This window comes from Castor canadensis, chromosome 9 (genome assembly GCF_047511655.1).
Source record: "Castor canadensis chromosome 9, mCasCan1.hap1v2, whole genome shotgun sequence".
In the NCBI taxonomy this organism is placed as follows: Eukaryota; Metazoa; Chordata; class Mammalia; order Rodentia; family Castoridae; genus Castor; species Castor canadensis.
Window position 1 is genome coordinate 106,478,571 of NC_133394.1, and position 17,625 is coordinate 106,496,195.

At 33.8% G+C, this 17,625-nt stretch overlaps 1 protein-coding gene and 1 non-coding gene across 45 annotated transcripts in view; one reads left to right on the forward strand and one right to left on the reverse strand.

Moving 5' to 3' along the window:
• Positions 1–17,625, reverse strand: part of Adgrl3 (adhesion G protein-coupled receptor L3) — a 1,316,738-nt gene that overhangs the window by 799,477 nt on the left and 499,636 nt on the right. The window lies entirely within an intron of this gene.
• On the forward strand, positions 4,917–4,974 carry LOC141411228 (small nucleolar RNA SNORD49). Its single transcript, XR_012436043.1, has one exon. It is a non-coding gene; the product is annotated as a small nucleolar RNA SNORD49 (small nucleolar RNA).

The window sequence follows — 17,625 nt, forward strand, 5'->3', positions numbered from 1 at the left end:
ATATGGTGCAAATACTGTGTACACCTGTATGTAAGTGGAAAAATGATACCTGTTCAAACTGTTCTGAATAGGAGGAGGAAGGACAAAGGAAAGAGGTAGAAGTGGTGAATTCAAGTATGATGTTGAAAGAACTTTCATAAGTGCCACAATGTACACCCACCCACAAAACAATAAAAAACTAATTTGAAAAAAAGAAAGAACTTGGAATGGGGTAAAGGGAACCTAGAATGGGAGTGACAGCTTGCAATTTTGCTAGTGTACTTGGAGAATGAGTAATTTAATAACCATGAAGAGCATTTTAAGAGTTCAGAGATGACAAGAGATGCATCTGACTTTGATAGGAAACTCTAAAATAAAGATAAAAGGAAAGACAGGGGTTCAAGTCAAATTTCATTTAATTAATTAATTTACTGTGCAGTGCCTGGGAATAGAAGCCAGTGCCTTCTGCATGCTAGGTGTGTAAGTTGGCTTTCTGACACTGTGACAAATACTTGAGAGAATTCAACTTGTAAGGAGGTTTACTTTGCCCAGTGGTTGCAGTCCATGACCACATTCCGCCCCCACCATGCTTTTCAGCCTGTGACAATGCAGCTGCTCCCCTCATGAGAACGTGACAACCTAAAACAGACAGGAAGGGGCCTACACATATTCCTCAAAATATTCATAATATCACAACTGACTGAGGGGTAGAAAAGACATAAATAAAATATGGAGGTATAAGATTGAAGAAATTAACATAACTTTCTTCTTAAAGTGAAGGCACATTTTGCTAACCATAAAGTCTCCTTTGGCTTCTCCAGTTACACCATCCTTCAGTTCATTTTTCTTCATTTTCTATGTAGTGCTGTAAACAAGTTTAATAGTTTATGGCCCTCCAGGCAGATTTTATGTTTTTTTGTGTTTTTTATTTTTGTGGCTTAACATTTTCAACGACTGATCTTGAATATTTTGCTCTAGAGATATGATACGTCCCCTGTTAAATAAAATAAAATAGATGCCAGAATTTTGCTCCTGGAGTTTTTAATAATCTTATCTTTTTCCTTTCCCACTCTTTAGGTTGATGGTAAGTTACACTTCTCTGCTCTGCCACACTAATCATTCCATGTGGCAATAAAGGAAACCTATGCTAAGCGACATTTAAGAATGGTATATGGAGAGCCAGGCATGATGGTGCACACCTAAAATCCTAGCTTTTCAGGAGGCAGAGATTAGGAGGATCATGGTTCAAAACCAATCCTGCAAAAGTTTAGCAAGAACACATCTCAACCAATGGCTGGGTGTGAGGGTGGTGCTTTAGATCTTGTCATGCAGGAAGTCATAGGTAGGAGGACTGAGGTCCCAGGGCAGTCCTGAGTGAAAACACAAGATTCTACCTAAAAAATAACTAAAAAAAAAAAAAGGGGTGGGAGGACGAGGATGTGGCTTAAGTGGTAGAGCATCTGCCCAACAAGAGCAAGGCCCTGAGTTTAAATGCCAGTATTGAAAAAAAAAATGGCATATGGAATTTTCTAAGTTTTTGTTTACTTGCTTTTATAGTAATAGAGATCAACCTTAGAGCCTCATACATGCTAGGGAAGCACTCTGGAATTGAGCTATACTTTCAGCTCTGAATTTTGTTATTTTAAAAACACTCTGAAAGTAGCTAAACTTCCTTTAAAAAAGTATAATTACTTGTTGAAAATAATCTTTGCTGTGTATAAAAAAACACCAGAGGTCAATGTGCTATTTGTGCTGCTGGAAAACTGGGCATGCCTACCCATTATAACAGTTCACTTTTTTGTGTTCAAATCCCACTCTAACTATAACCAACTGGCATTTATATAGTCAACTTTCAGGTGACAATATAACAGCAATCAAAAAGAATCATCAAAGAAAAGATTTGCAAGGTTGCCTATTTGATACCTGTCTTCTTATGCTGTCTTATTTGCTCCCCTTCATCTTACTAATCATACATATCTTCAGTCAATTTAGTAAAATAAGAGGGAGCAGAGGTATAACAACATGTTTGATTTATAAAGGATACACGCCATTCATGAGGGCAAGGGGCACTGATGGATTTCTCTAGTGGATTCTCTATATATCTGCTGCATGGAAAACAGATGGCATAATCTGAAGTAGGAATACCTTAGTGTGTGTGTGTGTGTGTGTGTGTGTGTGTGTGTGAGAGAGAGAGAGAGAGAGAGAGAGAGAGAGAGAGAGAGAGAGAGAGAGAGAGAGAGAGAGAAAGAGTCATTTCTTCAAGGCCATGCTCATTCCTGCCCTGTGGCTAGTAATAAGAATTCCATGTGACCAAGGACACATCATATACACACTGACAGCTTTCATCTAGATGCAGCATAACAATTCCAGTGTACCTTGTCAGAGGCGAGAGAGAAGAGCACTAGAATTACACATAACAAGTAAGGGAAAGGACGGAAAAGCTGAGGTCGGAGAGAAGAATGAATGGTCATCTAGAAGAAGATTTTGGCAGTGCAAGGGTGGGCAGAAGGAATGTTAGGAGAGGAAAAAGGGGACAAGAACCACAGGTGGGGGCAGGCAAAAGAGATGATTATGAAATAATTAAAAATTCCAGAAATGCACTAAAAAACAAATAAGAATGTATGTCCATTATGTAGCTTCAACAGCAGTCAATTCAGGGCCCGTATTGTTTCATTTACTTCCTAGATGCCCTCTTTCCCATTCAGAATATTGTGAAGCAAGTCTTCCTATCATATAATTTCTTCTGTACATTATTTAAGTATATATCTATAACATACAAGCATTTTTTTAGAATAACCATAATGTCATTGATACCTACAGTTCAAAAAGGTATATTATGAAAAATGAATTTAATATGAAATTCAGTAAAATAATTGTTGGGGGGAAAAAAAATCCCAAATCTGAAAAGCAAGAAAGTCTTCCAGTTTCCAAAATATCACATTGGTCCTACTGTTACCATTGCATTGGAGCAAGGAACATTTTACATTTATGATGAAATTTAGGTGCTCACAGATATGGAGAGCAATCTATTTTATAAAACCATGTAAATGTTTTTCTTTCTCTCATAAGCATAAAAAGTAGACATGGTACTTAAATGACAAATGTTGGATTTTTAAAGTACCATTTAAAAATTACATAAAGTCTCAAAAACCTATTGTAGAAAACAGCAATAAACTAAAAAATAAATATAAAAATTATAAAAAATTTATGACATTTTTAGATTTTATTTCATACTCCTTAAAAATAGATAGGAATGAATTCATTAAGAAAACTGAGGGTCATGTTAATAAACAAATGATTATTTTCTGAGAACATGACACTAAGAAGCACTGTGTAAGTATAACTGCCCATGTTCTTAAAAGGCTGTAATTATAGCTCTACAAGGTTTAGCACATTGTCAAAGATTACACAACTCCAAGTACAGGAATCAAATGTCAAAAAGTCAGGGACCTCATACTTTATAGCCCTTTACCCGAATGTGATAAATATAACTTTTAAGGTAAAAAGAAGAGGCATTTATGCTCAGTTCTCCATTTCCAGGCTACCTAAAGTTAAGTGCTTATACCTCTCGAAGACTGAATCACAGGATAATTAGGATTCTAAATCTTACTTTTTTCTTAGACAATGAGAAAAACATTATGTTCTGCTTAGTAAGAGGGCAGGTGTATCAGTCCTCTTTTGATATTTAAAAAAAATTAATGGACGGCTTAAAAGGGGATAAGGTTCAGTAATAAAGATCTTTCCTTGAACCACTGTAATTTCTAAAAGCTGGACAAATAACACTTGAAATGGACTTTTTCAAACCATACACACCCACCTCTCTTCTGTTTCTTATCATTATTATATTTAATCCATACTTTGCATATAGGACAGTGAGAAGAAAATACTTTACTCTCAAAATGGTTAGTAAGACCTGTTCAGCTGAGAATGTGAGTGTACAAGGCAGGGAGCTGTGACAAGCTAGATTAGAAGTGACACATTTTGAGCAACATAAGCAAAATTAATCAGCAGAATTGTGATGTCAGCATGAAGACCAGGGTCAATGATACCAGTTGTATACAGAAAATACAGCAGACTCTTAGTTTTTCATAGCCAGAGCAATTCTTATTTAAGAATTGAAGTTACCTTTGATTATTTATAGTTTGTGGTTGGTAGAATAATGGTTTTCCAAAGGGACCTATTTTATATTCCTGGAGTACATGTATGTGTTACCTTATATGGCAAAAAGTACTTGAAGATATGATAAAGACTGGAAGAATATTCTATCAAATCCCTTGAGTCCTTAACAGAGGAAATGGAAGGAAGAAGAGTAGGTAGACAGATGGGTTTCAACTAACATTTTTGCCTGGGCTGGCCTCTATCCACAATCCTCCCAGTCTCTGCTTCCTGCAAAATACCCTCATCATTTTTAAATTTCTTTTTCTCTTTTCTTTTCTCTTTCTTTCCTCCCTCTCTCCTTCCCTCCCTCCCTTCCTTCCTTCCTTCTTTGATAGTAGCAGGGTTTGAACTCAGGGACTCACATTTGCTAGACAGGCATTCTAACATTTGAGCCTTATCCTCAGCCAGGGCAATTTCTTTTACTACTATATTGTATCTTTTTCTGGAGTTATTTTATGCTCTTATAATACACACACACACACACACACACACACACACACAGTCAATTATTTGAACTGTTTCCATATTAAAACTTCGTGATATTTTACATTTATTCAAGCCTGCTCTATAAAGTAATTCTAGAATTTCAAAAGTTTAACTACACTTTTCTAATGCACATAGACTTTTTTCATTACATTTTTACAAAGGTATCATGACCTAAAGTGTCACCAATGGCCCAGTTAACATGACACTGTTTTAATCAGAACTAGGAGACATTTTATAAGGTGATGTGATAATAATGATTGCAACAAAATGTCCTTTAGAAGTTATATATGGGATGTCCTGATGATACTAGCAATAGGAAGTGCCATCAGAAGCGAGAAGTTATATATGAGAAAATGTTAATAGAAATATATGTTAATTACCTACAAATTATTCTAGAGTTTCTTAAACTTATTTTAACAGTTGCTATAATAAAAAAAAAAAAAAACCAAATTATCCCTTCATTTCTGTAACCTGCCTTGCAGAGAGAATAAACTGAATGGGGACATGTTAGTGAGGTCTTTACATAGGACAAATCAGATATGAAACTCAATGATATTTGAAAGCATGTCACTACCATTCATGAGTACTTTCTGTCATCCTAGAACCCAAAGGAATATCTTTGTCATTTCTGGTAAAAACACACATGAATGATATGAAAGAAATTAAGACAAAAGTTAAAATTACTACACTTCAAATAACAAAAAAGGGAAATACTAAAACTGGGAGATTTCTTTAAAACACTGAAATCAATTCATTGTATAACTAACTGCATTTAATTGAAAAATGCCACAAATTTGATAACTATGTCAACTCAGCCCCTGCATTACTGAGCAGAAAACATTCATGGGATTCTTACAAAGGCCTTTACCAAATGAAAGACAGCAACTCATCCAATGCTGATTTTCTTAAAACAACAGAATTATTTAAAAGGTGGAAATTCCATCATTAAGAGAAACTGTGAAAAACTTGTATAAATTGGCACTATGTTTCTATTATTCATCTTTTAGAACTGAAAATAATTAATGCCTTATGGGAAAGAATTGTAATTATATGTTTAGGGGACAGGGTTATGATGCTTGAGAAGTGATAGTAGAATTACTTTAAAGGAGAGTAGCAGGGTAAACTTCCCCTCTAGAACCACAGTAGCTAATGAGCAAGAGGAAAACTATAGGCCAGAGTCACAACAAAGCCATTTCTCCCTGGAGTACATAGCCGGGAAGCTAGCCTGCTGTTCTTATGATTTAAAGCTTTGCTTTAAAGGCTGTCCTATCTAGCTAAGAAAATATAATGTGTTAATTTTATTTCCCTCCTTGCTGATACATCAGAAAATATCCAATCACACTAACTTAAAAAGTAGAATAAGCAAGCATATTAAAGACACCTGAAACAAGGTACACAGATAAAGAGCAACAAAATGCTAACCATACTCCCTCCTCTCTCCAATGATGGAGTCCAAGATATGAAAAGTAGCAGCCTGGATTTAATGGAATAATTGCTGTCAGTGAAGACTGTGAAAATATAGATCTCAAAGTAAAAACTACTCATCGAGGGTGTCTCTCAAATACTGCCCATCAGGCAGACATGCTTTACATCAGCTGAGTCAACAGGTCTTAGAGAAAGCAAATCTATAGGATTAGAACAAGAACTTTGGATAATGGAGTTATGACATGCTAAATGTATCACAACTTCATTCAGAGAAGAGTGGAAATTTTTAACATATTCCATTATGGGTTCGGTGTTCAAAGAAGTTATTTATATGTATAATGGTATTTATATGTATATGGTTAGGCAAAATAATGGAAGAGTGAGAGGAAGAGGATTTTACAGGCACATACATAAAAATTTGTGTGTAAAATGAACTTCTTTTAAATATGTGAGACAGGTACATGCTTACTTTCCCTATAATTAGGTCAGAATCTCGTCTTTCTTTTCATCGGTTCATATGATCTGTGAGGAAAGCAGTCCTTCAGGATAGCATATTAGTTATTTGAGATCAATATATGTTCCCAAAGACTACAAATGAAGAAATTCCATGCAAATGTATTGCATACATATACACACAGGAACAAGATCAAAATGATTCAAGCATAAGAACAGATTGGCTCACAGAGAAACAAAAGAATGTGGATATTTTCCCAGGATGATTACAATGAATTTTACCACCTTATTCTTTCCAAGGTACTTTAAAATATATTGTTGTATAGAATGAAACTGCTTGTAGTGAAATTTTGACAACTCCCCTCTGCATGCTAAAATGCTGTCAGCTGAAAAATCTGAATTCTTTGTGCAAATTGTTCTTTTTTGACAGATTTATCGTACTTTTATGTTTGCAGTTTTAATCAAAGAAATTTGGAAACCTTAGAATTTAGCTTTGCACTCAAAAGAACAGCAAGCATTACTAGCATTATTTGGAAGTACTAGGCATTTCTATAATAGTTATCTATAAAATGAAAATTGCCATAGATGTGAAAATATGAAGTAGTAGTATAGAATTTCATTGATTTTTAAGACACTATCTATCTATAAGGTTTTAATAGTGTACAGTTATGTTTTCTTTTTTCAGAGGCAGATACTGTCATATTTCTAAAAAAGGCTATTCTATTTAATCATTATTAATTAATGTATGATTAAATGAATCACTTAGTTTTTATCATATTTCAATTTTGGTTTCTTATCTATTTATTATTTAATTATTTACTTATTTTTGGAGGGCTTGAGAGTGAACCTAGGGACTTATACATGCTAGGTAAGCTCTCTACCACTTAGCTACATCCTCAACCCTTGGTTTCCATTGTTTTAATGAAAGAAAGAGTGAATGGATGAGTGAGAGCTATCATAGCAAAAAAATAGATGAATAGAGCTTGTTTTCATATTTGCACACCTAAGATTTAATATTTAGAAAATTCATACACGAAATAGAAATATTTACCCAATAACATATACGAACTGATGCTCATTAACATTTACAGAATATCTAAAATAGGGGTAGGAGGAAGTGCAGAAAACAGGACATAAATTTCATAGTTTGAAAACTCAGTATTAACCATGAAGAACATCTTTGCCTCCCCCATAATTCTAGGAATACACATTGTTTTCAAATAAGTCCTGCATGAAAAATCAAATCCAATAAATTTCAAAAAGTTTGTTTTAATGATAAAAAGAATTTATCCATTAAAATACACACTTAGATAAGTACTATCGCTCAGGAATTTTTGTAATTTTTGTTTTACTTGGATGTTTTAAAGATTCTCATCGATGTCAACAGTGAACAAAAACAGGACTGTGTAGGAGAAAATTGTCTGGTATTATAGCTTTATTTTTTTCTTTCACATTTCAAGTAAGTAGTACCCAACAGATAATTTACCTTGTTTCAAGTGAGATTAAAATTGCTAATTCTTATTCATAAATTAAAAAAAAAAACAGAATATGAAATAAGCAAAGAAGAAATAAAAATAGCTCCAAAGAAATCTTTGTAACAAAACAAACCTACATGCACTTAGATTTTCAAAAAATGTGCATTAGAATTACATGCATAAAGCGTTCCTTTGTTTCAGGATGCTTTAGCTTTCATTATTAATCATGTTCAGTTTGGGAAGACTGGGGATACAGCTCTACCAGTGAGCTGTATCCCCAGTACTTGCCTGTACGTGTGAGTCCCTGGGGCTCCATAACTAGCATTATAAAATAAATAATGAATGAATGTACAGATGAATGAATGAATAAATATAATTTAATAGGGGCAGAGGTTTATCTCAGTGGTGGAGCATGAGGTCCTGGGTTTGATCCTCAGCACCACACACACACAAATGGGAATTGGAGTTGGTTTACCTGCTTCAATACCCACTAAAATCTGAGTGCAGATGGCCTGGCTACTTAGAAGATTGTGCCACATATGAGGAGGCCACAATTGTTCCCCAGAACATGACATTGCTTGCTCACAGAGAGACAATATGAAGTCCACGGAAAACAGAACTTTGAGGATATCATCCAGAAGTCGGTCTGCAAAAAGCAGCCAATGAGAAGCAAGCAGAGTTTAGGGATGAATGAGACAAAGCCTTGATAACAGAATTATGAACTTTATAGGACTGAAGCCAGCCTCGGTTTTTGTAAGCCCAATTATCTGAGAGATTAATTCCTTTATTTTAGCTCTAGATAATTTGAATTCAGTTTTTCTTATGTTAAAACAAAAGCAACTTGAATAATATTCCATGTACAAAATGTGTGTGTGTGTGTGTGTGGCAAGAAGTGTGTTTTTTTCCTTTAATAAGTACATACTATAAAAGAAAGTTAATCACTTCAGCTCTTTACCTTGGTCATTAAAAGTTTACTGATATGGCTAATTAATTTAGCCTTATATAACTCAAATAATGCATCTTACTATATTGCTATAGTTACCATTTTAATTTACTTTTATTTTTGAATCAGCCTACATTAATAATACGATTGGATTTCATACAGATGTACAGTGTACACAGTGCTCATTACTTAGCAACAAAGGAGAGATGACACAGAAATATGAGCAATTAAAAAATAAGGAAACTTGGTATATTGCTTCACATGTTAGTAAAACACTTATATATGTTATACTACATATACTCGGAAACATGAAATTACTCAACCATGAAGGAACATGTTCATTTCAGGAAAATTAATTTTATTAAAATTTAACATGTTTGAACTACTGTTTTGATATGCATTTTAGGTACATTAAACATCAGTGAGGACGCTTAGTAAATCCTATAAGCTGCTTATATCTGACAGTAATGCTGGACTTGTTATTACCTCCTCCAGTGGTAAGGAAAGAATAAATGATGTCTTCGTGAGGCATTACAGTATTCTACTGCTTTCTTTTTTGTATTTCATGATAATAGTGACTTTGAATACCACAGTTCAAAGTTCCACCTATAATGAGAAGTTCTGGTTTTTTAATGAAGAGATAGATGCTGCCCTTTGCATTTTATTCTACTACCTAACACCAAAACTTTCTTGAGATGAATGTGAGATTCTGTTTTTAAAAAGGCTGAACAGGAGAAAGTAAAATTATCTTAATTAATTAATGATCTGCTCCACATTCTGCTGTACATAAATCAATGTCTCTTGTCAGTATTTTACATCAGGTATTGAAGCTGTACACAAATAGCCTTGATATTCTAAATGCTGTCTACTCATAGAGATGTAATCTCAAGAAAAATAATCACAAAATGCTGCCAAAAGCCATTATCCATGGCTCCACTCTAGTGATGGCTTTATTAAGATGGCTTTTTTGTGATCTGGTCACTAACCTCGTTTCTAAAAATAAGCATAGTCTCAAGTAAATTATCTGGGTAGAAGAGCCATGAGGTGTAGTCTACAGGTTTACCCAAAAAAGCAATGTTGAATACTGCTGTGTTGGATCATCTGTGAACTGAGGGGATGAATGCTGGGGAAGTCTTCAGGTTTGTGGAACTTCTCAATTATCTTTTCAACCTGGTCAATGTGCAGAGCTAACTGTGAAGGATGGTGGACTTGTCTATACCAACCAAGTACAAAGGAGACCAGTACTGAAACTGTTTGAGGAAGCAAATCTGTTCACAAAAATATCAACTTGACCTTTTATAAAGTGTATTTTAAAGGGAAAGTTAGTTGTTAGAACACTTTGACCACATTATCCTGACAATATTATGCACATGAGGGACAGTTTTTAAAACCCTTCCCAGTGTTATGCTTCATGACTTACAATTGATCCTGACACTAAGACCTCTGTAGGAGTCTATCATCAACCTTGTTCTTCACAACTCATTAAAAAAAAGTTCATTACTAGAAAAGGCTCAAAATATCTAAACAAGTATCTTTATTTCCTAAGAAAATTCCAAGAACTTCTTGATTTTGTGAGGTTCCCTATCAAAACAACTTGAAGGGCTCTTACTCTTACTTCTACCTCTGCTGCCTGGACCACTTATTCTCAATTCACCAGTTGTCAGACTAACTTTTTCACATAACACCTGCATTCTTCTCTACTGTGGCTGGGAACTTTATGGACAGTATCCTTATTGAAAGGCCATTCTACTTTTTTTTTTTTTTTAAGTCTACAGGTAGGTGGCCAAAATGATGATGCAGATAAGATTCCCTTGTCTGAAAGTAAACCCATAAAATAATTATCTAGCAGGTTACACCAGGTTTTCTTAGTGTTCAAAATGTCGCTTAATGTTACAAAATAGCAGTCATTCCTCTGAATCCCACACTAATAGCTCAGGTCCTACTGCAATGGTATTCACTAGGAAACTCTGCAAAAATTATACACCCATGTATTTCTAGATAACTACCTATATATCTTGAATGCAAACAATATATACACGTACATTTTTTTAAAATTTCTGTTTCATTTCCTTGTTGTTATTACAATGTTAAGATGGTTAGTCCTTGCTAGACCTTGTAACACTGAGCAAAAATAAGCTTCACTAACTCTGATCAAAGTCAGCTTTCCTAGAATGCATAAGGTTCAGTGGTGAGGTAGTGGGGTACCATAGTTGTAAATACAGTTACATACTTGTATACTCCACGGCCTGCATATATAATCTATTAGCTTCAGTTTATTCATCTATAAAAAGTAAACAACAGCAAACCCTTTTCATTGAATTGTGGTGAAGGTTTTTAAAAAAATTATGTACATGAAGCGGAGTGCCTGTTACTTAAGTATCCAGTTATTGACCTCGTGTTATCAGTACTGTTTGTTTCACTTTTATCTCACTGTTCTTGTCTCTGAGACAAAGGAGACAATGTCAATAAAGTGAATCAGATCCCATCTGAGATGTAAGGCATTCCTGCTTGGGGACTAGGAGAGAGCATTTGGAGATGATATTCTTGGCTGAGGATCAAAGCATTGTTTTTGACTGAAGTGCACTGGGCAAGCTGGTTAGCTTCTTCCAGGTTTTGTACTCCTGTTTGTAACAGAAATATTGATGAATTTGGTATAGTGCAGGGATTAGCAAACTACAGTCTGCAGACAAAATCTGGCCTCAGACTGATGATAAAAGAATGATTTGTCTATTTTTAAAAGGTTTGAAGAAGAAAAAGAAGTAGTAACAGAAAGAGAGACGGATGGAAGAGAAAGAGGTAGCACCCAAAGTTTCAGCAGCCATGGAGACAACTGTAACTTACAAAGACCAAAATATTTTCTATCTGTCTCTCATAGGAAAAGTTTACTGATCTCTGTCATAGAATTATTGTAAACATTGAAGGAGCCCATTTATGCACTATACAAGCAAAGGACCTGGCATAGTGGTAGTTTTTATTCTTGCTATTGGCTTTCTTTTTATTTTATTGTTGTGCTGGATGGGATACATTGAGGCATTTACAAAAGTTTCTACAATGTATCGAATATATCATATTGGAATTCACCTCCTCCATCATTCTCCTTTAAGACTTCATTTAAAGAACACATAACAGGAAGCACAATAATGGATGTTGTTATGCTACCTTTAATTGCCAATGTGAATATATATAATTTTCTAAGCACTATTAGAACCTTCCAAAAGAATTCTTTCTACGGTTAAAAATATGGCAAAGGAGGTTGTACAATATTCTTTGACAAGAATTATTTGGTAAAACAAATTTAGACCATTTTGTTATATGTAGCTGGAGTCAGTCCTCTGTAAAATAACCTCAATTTCAAAAACATAAACTTGCGTTAGCACACACACAATGACGAAAGTACCACTGAGGTTCCTGAAGGTGTAGACCTATCATTTGTTCAATTTTATCATTCACATGCTATGGGATTCACAAAATGAATTATCAATGTGATTTGATATAATTTTAGCTCTGAAAAGTTTTTAAAGCTGGCAATTATTTTCAACCCCATTATTTTATTGCTAATCACTACTATCCAGGGCACCTCAGTGGGAGCTAGTGAAAGTTGTTTCAAAAACAGCAAGCTACTGATAACGTCCATAAGGTGCAAAGGTGGAAATGAAATACAATGTGAATAATGATTATAAATTATCATTTAGTCAACCTCATCCTTCCAACTTCCCAAATGCACTAGAAAGCTATGCCTTCCTATACTAATAGGTAGGTGTGATCCACTGATTTTTTTTTTCCCAAAAGTAATACAGCAAGCCCACAAAGAGGTGAGTATGAAAATCAAGCAGATATGGTAAGAATGGAAAAATATAATCCTCCAACAATAATAATGACTTGGTTCCTGAACATGAAAGAGAAAATTAACTCATCCGTTAATAACTGAGAATTTGTTTACATGATAGTCAATTTTAATCTAGAAAAGAATGTATGTTGTTAGGGTTTTATTCCCCACAATTGGGAAAATATTTGGATGTTACATGTATATTTTTTCTTGATTTGTCAATGGTTTATGTAAAAATATACTGTTGTAAAAGATAACATGAAAATAAGGATAATGATAAACTCTGTATTAAATATTTTACAATCTCACTGCTGTATTCTCATAACAAATTAAGTCATAAAATCAACAAAGTAGCTACTATCTTTGTCCCTATTTTACCAATAGGGAAACTAAGTCTCTGTGCAAATTAGGTTTTATTTTTTTCCACATACTCTGCATACACTGTGATAGTTTCAGGGAAAACTGAGCCCAAAGATAATACTGGAACATGATTTAGAAATGCCATTTTGTAGAGTACTGAATTTCCATATTTGTTTAAAATTAAATAGTCGATATTCTGAAGTATTAGTCATCATGTGCCAGTCTGGATATACACTTTAGACATTGGAGTTCTAACAGAAACTCTAATTTTCTTTTTTATTATTTTATTTTTTTAACTTATTTATACACACGGTCTCACCATGCTGCCCAGGCTGGTCTCAAATTCCTTAGCTCAAGGGAGCATCTTGCCTCTGCCTCCTGAGAAGGTGAGACTACAGCCATGCGCCACTGCTCTGGGCTCTTAGTTTTCTGATGTCATAAGTTTACCTTGCTTAAATTCTCTATAGATACAAACATTTGAAGACACAAAAGAAGAAAGTTATCATTTAACTTGAATTGGCCATGTAAGGAAAAAAAGGCAAGGTCTTCTGAAAAATCCTTTAAAATTTTTTGTAGAAGCAAAGGATGCTGTGCTTAAGAATCAAGGGCAGAGCCACTTGAGAAAAGAGAAGAGAAAGTCTGTAAATGCTGAACCTTAGAAACATTGTGGGTAAAGGGTGAGCATCTCCACCACAAGATCACATTGTACAATTACAAAAACAAAAGTACAGAGGATATAAACCGCAAAAAAATTTGTTTCCTTGTACTTTTTCTTTCCTTTTTTAAAAAAAAACAAACCCATTTCTACTTTTTTAGGATTAGATCCATTGATGCTAAAATTGTCCTAAAGGAAAATATCAAATTTTATTGCAAATACTTAACAACACTGTGTAAAAAAATGATCACAACAATTACCAAAAAAGGGAGTTATCTAGAGTAAGCATGAAAAACCCCTGAGGAGTAAGTGAGTGTGAAACAAGAGATAAGTAGGATCAGATTATGCTTGTATTTTCCACCATGCTGGCAGAATAACCTATTTGGAGGAGTAAAATAAAAAAAAAAATCCTTTTTGAAAGACTAGTAGCTCTGTTGAGTGTCTCAAAGAACTAGGCAAGCAAGGGATCCCCAGTGAAGATGAAAATAATTCACCTGCAGGTGGTAGTTGATAAGCTGCAAGAGTGACTTATTTCATAAATATATATGTACGTGTGTATATATATATATATATATATAATTTTCAAATTTGCATTATACAAACTCTGCAGCCACAGTTAAATGGAGTTCAGATATTCTCTCAAGGTCACATCTGAACTGAAAGGAATGAAATGCAAGAATTCTAATTGGTAATTTGTCTTTATTCATTCTTGATGTATTCTTTTTTAAATCTTTTGAGCACAAAACTCATTGTTTTTCATTTTTTGGAAAATAGTTATTATTTTCTATTTGATATACAGAAAGATCCTATGAATAGCTCTTCAATTTCTCTTCTGTAGCCTGCAATAAAACTATTCATGTAAAATGCATTTATTGCGTAGGAATTTTCTGAGCTGCTTAGGCATGAAAAGAGGTTAAGAGATAAGGAGTTATTCATGTGAAAGTAATTGTGAAAGCAACAGTAATAAGTGACTTTCTTTCGAATAATTTGCAGTTAATATCTATGCTCAAAGTGGTCATTAGTTCACAAGCAAACATGACAGAAAACTGAAGGAGGCATCACCTAATCGTTTACCTCATTTTGGCTCTACAACTTACAAATGAGCAAGGCCTCTTACAACACTGCTACCCTATTTTTTAAGCGAGTCAATCACCGCCAAGTACAATTGAGTTTCTCTTCACTAAGAACATCTCCACAGGCAAGTGAACAATCACTTGTCTTCCCTTTCCAGAAGCCTCGATAACAGGAAGCTTTTATTTGTTTCAAATTGGAAGAAATAGACAACTAGAAAGGAGTTATGGCTGCACAGAGAAGCATCATTTAAAAAAATGAATTCATGGAAAAACATATCACACTCATTATTTAAGACAGGTGCTCTCTTTATAGGTTAATTGTTTTAAAAATCAGCCACTTTGGTCTTTTCAGAAAATATTAAAAGCAGAAACTTTCCTCTTTAGAAATATTAGTAAAAGACACCACAAAACTATCAACTCCTAGAGAGGGGAACATTCTAAAGACAGTATGCTGTAATAATTTATTCACTATGTCTTTACCTTGTGAAGACAAAATGACCCTCTGGCTAATATCTGGGTGACAGTGTTTTTTTCTTCCCATTTGGTAAATATATTTGTGAATAGAAGAAATGGAAAAATAGATTTGTCTGAGTATGTCAACTAAACTAAATGACATATTTCATACTGTTTCAATAACCAAAATAAGCATGATCTACCTGGTTGTCTTAGGGTGCTATAACCTTACCAGCTATGATAATGTCTCTGCAAAACTGATCATAACATCATGGATATGGCATGCTGCATCCTTTTTCAAAAATGAATTTTCCATGATTCAATGTGCTGGTCATATATACCAAGATTTATTCTACCATCTGCAGATCTTCAGTAAATTTAAAATTTACTTTTTAACTTAATTTAACATTCTTCTTTTTTGAAATTAAGTAAGTACAATGCATTTAAGTAAAATTATGACTACACATTTCTTTATGGGTCACACCATATGGTGAGGCCCATTTGTCATCATAGTTTCCACAGAACTCATCATAAAAGCAATAGGGAGTTAAGAAAATGAACTATAGGATTTAAACTATTGTTTTAAATTTGGGAATATCCAGTGGCTACATGGAAATCACATTCACAGTGCAAATGACAACAGAAGAGTATGCTAAGATGGAGGCAATTTGTTGTTGCAAGAGAATAGAAAGGTAATGTTGATAGCTCAATAGATAGTACTCCTGGTTTCTAGCCTCCAAATAGTTAAAGAAAGACATACTTCCATCAGAAACTGTGACTCACAGTAGTCATTCTCAACAGGTGAAGCTATGTAGGATGAGGAGGTTTCATAATCTGAATGTGTATTGGGGTGATAATAATATCCTAAATTCCCTCTCCCCCAAACCAAAATCAAGAGGTAATGGATTGAACTAAAACAATGACAGTGGGGTGGACAGAGAGGTTTCCATGTAAAATTTCTTTTTTCATTCTTTCCTTTCTTTCCACCCAAAATCTAATATTTGAGAATGTGAAGAGAATGAATGCAAAGAGTATTTTGCTGCATCAAAATGTTCTGCCTTCTGATTATCTTTATTGTAAATTAATGAAAAAAGCCCAAGGACTTGACTTAGTGTAAACCAAGTAATTTAGAATAACATAAATATGAAAGTCAACTCCTATGATAGGAGCTGTGCAATATTCCCAAAGTCTAATTCAGAACTTTACTTATAAAAATATGTTTTAAGTTATGACCAATTAATTTTTAATAGTGTCATTGTAAAAATTATTTGTTTTGAAAGAAGGAACTTGAATATGAAATACATGGAACAAGTGAAAACTCACAAGCATTAATGATCATCTGGCATAACCAAGGGAAAGTTACTGAAATTTGCTATAAAAAAGTAGAGTATAAAAGTTACAGAAATAATCTCTCTGAAAAGAGTAGAACATGTCTTAATGTTTTAGTGCTTTAATACCCTCATTTAGGTAGACAAGCCAGCTATTCAGAAAGACTCATTATCTAAGGGACTCAAATAACATTTCAGTCTATTTTTAACAACAGGTGCTAAGCAAAGGGCACACTTCATTTATGATTTGTACCTCATATTTTACATTCCAGCTCTGATTATGTAACACTTTCCAGTGCCTTTTGTGTAACCTTTAGCTTTGGAGTTATATAATGTATGTTCCAGTATATTAACATATTTTGGAAAAGTGTAAGTATTTAAAAATTAATTACATTTTGCTGGAAATGAAGACTTGTTTCATTCCTTAGAGAATTCTTTGAAAGCTATCAGTCATTTTTATTATGAAGTTACCAACTAGATACTTAAAGTTTAAACTTACCAATTATAAGAAAGCTTTGTATGCTATTACTTAGCATATAATTCCTGTGCATAATTAGAATATAAATAAAAGGTAGTACATTTTAAATTCTGTAGAAAAAAGCAAAGGTAAAATAAAATCTTTTATGTAACTGTCAACATACCTGATAAACCTTACAAAAAGGGGTTATGAAATCTGAGACTTTTCTTTAGCGAGTCACAAAGCAATTATAAACTTTCCTCAGCATATTTGGTGATTAATTGGGCTGCTTTCATGTGTTTCACACAGTAAAGCCCTCGGAGGACATTTCTCCTCTCTTGGAGTTTTTCCATTTTTAATAAAGACCTATATATACATATATATGTAATTACATTATATATATATATCATATGTACAGCTGTATCATTTAATAAAAAGTGTTCTAAGAACACATAAATTCAGGAAGTAAATCATTTTTATTCTACTAATCAGTATGATCAAAAATTTAAAGTGTATTTTTCTTAACAATCATATGCTGAAAATATGTACAAAAT